Source organism: Myotis daubentonii, chromosome 2 (genome assembly GCF_963259705.1).
Source record: "Myotis daubentonii chromosome 2, mMyoDau2.1, whole genome shotgun sequence".
Taxonomy (NCBI): Eukaryota; Metazoa; Chordata; class Mammalia; order Chiroptera; family Vespertilionidae; genus Myotis; species Myotis daubentonii.
The window spans coordinates 95,094,151-95,098,535 of NC_081841.1; the positions used below are offsets into that span (position 1 = coordinate 95,094,151).

The 4,385-nt window shown below is 45.3% G+C and overlaps 1 long non-coding RNA gene across 1 annotated transcript; it reads left to right on the forward strand.

Annotated features, from left to right (window-relative positions):
- Window positions 1-1,192: 1,192 nt before the first annotated feature.
- LOC132226234 (uncharacterized) lies at window positions 1,193-3,769 on the forward strand. Its single transcript, XR_009451018.1, has 3 exons — window positions 1,193-1,244; window positions 2,307-2,387; window positions 3,475-3,769. It is a non-coding gene; the product is annotated as an uncharacterized LOC132226234 (long non-coding RNA).
- Window positions 3,770-4,385: the final 616 nt, after the last annotated feature.

Consider the following 4,385-nt stretch of genomic DNA (forward strand, 5'->3'; position numbering starts at 1 on the left):
TGCAACAACACGGATAGGCCTAGAGGGTACTATTCTAAGTGAAATAAGACAAACAACACAGGATTTCATTCATATGGGGAATTTACAAAACGAAAAAACAAGCAAAACCAAAACAAAATCACATAGACAACAAATCGTTGGTTGCCAGATGGAAGGGCGTTCAGGGAAAAGGTGAAGAAATTAAGTACAAATTGCCAGTTATAGCCCTATGTGGTTTGGCTCAGTGGATAGAGCATCCGCCTTTGGACTCAGAGTTCCAGGTTCAATTCCCAGTCAGGGCACATGCTTGGGTTGCAGGTGATCCCCAGTAGTGGGTGTGCAGGAGACAGCCAATCAATGATGCTCATCATTGATGTTTTTGTCTCTCTCTCCCTTCCCTTCCTCTCTGAAATCTATAAAAATATATGTTTAAAAAATTGCCAGTTATAAAAACAGTCAAGAGGAAGTAAAGTAGAGCATAAAGGAAAGTCAATAACATTTTAATAGGTAAGTATGGTGTCAGAAGGGTACTAGATTTAATTGTGTGATCACTAGGTAAGTCACATAAATGTCCAGTCAGTATTGTTGTACTCCTGAAACTAATATCATATTGCATGACAATTGAAATTGGAAAAAAAAGACGTCCAAGTTCCTGTACAACCCAGTTGAGGCGAGTACTGTCCATTCAGAGGTAAAAATAACACGTTCACATATTAAGGCCTGGCAAGAGCGAGGATCAGAATACTGGTTTCTCAATTTTCTGCTAGCCTTTTTGCCTGCAGTGTTTGGTAAATATGAGCCCATTTCTTCCAGCCAATCATCTGTGGAGATTAGAACATCTGCGCCAATAGGCGGAGGATCAAGCATCCTGCACCAGGCAGGACTGCAAGGGAGGTCGCAGGTTGGCATGAACCCCAAAGGCCATGTGTGGTCAGAAAGGCTGGCCCAGGGTCCACCACCTGCAGCCTTCCTACCTCCAGGAAACAGTCCCTGCTGGAGCCAGCCACGCAAGCGCAGTGGTGCAAAAAGAGACCACGCCCAAGTCTCCAAGTGAGCACGCGCAGTGGCGCGGGGCGTGGCAGCGCTGCAGGCTCCTCTGGGAATCGAGCGGAGCCGCGCTTTTAAGCTCCACGACCTTATCTCTCATACCTCAGCCGCCTGGCCTGAAGCGAAGCTGTCTTGCCCGAGAAGAGAGTGGTCACTGTGTCGCGTGGTAACAAAGCTCAGGACGAGGAGAACCTACATGAGAAAGGACGTCCTCCGGTGTAAGTGCTAACCAGTGGCTGTTTGCGGAGGGGCGGGGGGCATCGGGAGCGGGAAAAACCTTGGCGACATGGAGGGGCGGAGCTAACGTGTGATTGATAGGCGAGAAACCTGTGCAAGGGCGAATGGGAGGTGAGTGAGGGCGGGATCTGCAGTTGAACTGGAGTGGTGCTTTGGAGTAATAATAACTAACACGCACCAGGGACTTCAGTAACCCATCTGTGCTAACCGCTTTTTATAAGTTACTTATTTAGTGGTCACTGCAACCTTATGGATATGCAGTTTTATCTGTCTCTCCTTTACACGCGGGGAAACTGAGGGTTAGGGCTATTAACTTAGGCAAGAATACAGCTGGGGTCCCAAATTTAGAAGCCTGACCTCAGAGCCCATGCTGTAAATGGCTCTGCCCTTCAGAAAAGCAAAGTGGAGTGGGGTCCAGTCAAGAGGGTTCGGTTGAATGGAATTGACCAGGTTGTTGGAGGATGTGCTATGAAAAGTGGATAAAACACCAAGCAGCAGGTTTTTCCTACAGGATGTGAGAGCTCTGAGGCTGGAGGTGGGAGGCCGGGCCGTGTCCCCTGCTGTGGGAGCATTGCAGCCCCGCTGGTGCTGTGCCTGGATTAACTGTAGGTGCAGAAAACGTTTTCTTTTGGGGCTGTGTTGTCTCCCAGGTGTGTGAAGTTAAAGCATTGTAGGGACTTAAAATGGGGATTGTGCTTTTAAATTGTTTCTGTCTTCTCTGGCTGCCATAACAAAATGCCATACATTGAGTGGCTTAAACAACAGAGTATTTTGTTTGTTTGTTTTTGTTCTATTTTAATTCTCACCCGAGGATATTTTCCCCATTGATTTCTAGAGAGAGTGGAAAGGAAGTAGGAGGGGGAGAGAGAGAAACATTGTGGGAGAGAAACAGATGGGTTGCCTCCAGCCCCTATCAGGGCTGCGGAACTTGCACCCCAGGTACCCTTGACCAGGATCCTTGGATCTGCAAGCTGATGCTCTAACCACTTAGCACAGTGGCCAGGGCCAGAGTTCTTTTCTTTTTTTTTTCTTGTTCCTTACAGTTCTAGACATTGGGAAGTCGAAGATTAAGGTCCCAGCCTATTCTGTTCCCTGTCCAAGACCCTTTTCCTGTCTTGCAGAAGGTCGGTTCCTTTCTTCCTAATACTTGTCCTCACATGGCTGGTAAGGAGAGAGCTCTCTCTTACTCCTAGAAGGCCACCAATCTTAATAAGGATTAAGGCCCACTATTATACCTTAATTTAATCTTAATTACCCTTTTCATTTTATGTTAATTGCCTCCTAAAAGCCCTCCTCCAAATAAAATAGAGTCTCATGTTGGGGGTTAGGGCTTTAACACATGAATTTGAGGGAGGGTGGGACACAGTTCAGTCTGTAGCGATAGTTTATCCCCAAGTAAAGAACAAGTGATAATTGAAGACTGAAGAAAATGACACTTTCAAAACTTACACTTTCACATAACCTCTTATTACCTCATTTAATGAGCATGAGGTTTGTGCCTTAGCACTGGTGGGGAATTCTAGGGAGAACTTGTGTGGAAGGTCATGGTTGTCCTTCAGGCAGCCAATCTGAAGAGGTCAGAAAAAGCTACACCAAGCATTCTTAAAGCACACATAGTGTATGTACTATTTGTGGATTTATCTAAACCCTTCTTTAACTTCTGACTTAGCTTGTGCTGTTTCTGGAATAATGAGATCCATAATTACCATCCACGGGGAGTGAAATAATAATTACTTTTTTTTCCTTTAATCCTCACCCAAGGATATTTTTCCATTGATTTTTAGAGAAAGTGGAAGAGAGAGGGAAAGATAGAGAAATATCGATGTCAGAGAAACATATCAATGGGTTGCCTCCTGCACATGCCCCAACCAGGGTCTGGGCCCAGGAAGAGCCTGCAACTGAGGTATGTGCCCTTGATTGGAATCAAACCTGGGACCCTTTGGTCCACATGCTGGCGCTCTATCCACTGAGAAAACCAGCTAGGGCAATCATTACTTTTTTTCTGTATTGTTTCCTGTTGTTATTCTAAAGTTTGGTAAACAAGTCTATTTTCACCTTACCCTGGTGAGAGAAGAATGAGGAAATACAAAGCTTAGGAGCTTGAAGGTCTGGCAGATGTGCGTTCAAATCTTGGATTCAGGCAATTGCTATGTGACTATCGGCATGTCACTTAACCTTTTGTTTTAAAAACAAATTTTTTATTGATTTCAGAGAGGAAGGGAAAGGGAGAGAAAATCATTGATCGCTGCCTTCTGCACACCTCCTACTGTGGATGGAACCTGCAACCCAGACATGTGCCCTGACCGTGATTTGAATCGTGACTCCTAGTGTCATAGATCAATACCTAACCACTGAGCTACACCAAGTGGTCAAGTCACTTAATCTTTCTGTCAGTTTCTTCATCTGTGAAATAGAGCTAGTAATAATACTGACCACATGGTTGTTGTGAGGTTATATGAAGACAGTTTGAAACGACTAAAGAACTGGCCTTGCACTAGATATTTAAGTTATGGGACATCCTTCACTGACACCTCTGAAGAGGTTTCTATAATAGAAACCTCCACCTACAGCCCCCATGTCAAGCTTGCTGTATATTCATCAAATTTTTATTGAATCCCTGCTACTTGTCACAGCACCTGGCATGCTGAGTGCCAGGGGCAGGGAAGAACAAGACAGACAAAGTTCTTTCTTTTATGAATCTTATACTGTAGTGGGGAGGACTAAATGAATTGAGTTGAGTGCTAAGAACTATGAAGAAATTAAATGCAGGGTAATGACATCAAAGAGTGACTTTCCGTAGAGCGGCCTGCGTGTGTGCATGCACACGTATTTGGAGGGAGGGTGTTTGAGCACTGTAGGGGGGCCCACTAAAGGGAGAGACTTCCTGAGGAGCTGAGCTGTCGCTGAGGACTCCTCATTCCCTGGGGAGGGACAGAAAGTGCAGAGCTGATAAGATCAGGCTGGATGCCTTAGATATCTGTAGGCTGACTTGTGATCTGTTTTAAAAGGGCAGGAGCCAGACAGAAGGCTCTGATTCTTGAGGCCAAAACATTTTTTGGAGGCAGCTCTGGTTTGTACGGAAATGGAAGGTAGGATAAACTAAGCAGCATACTAACGGTATC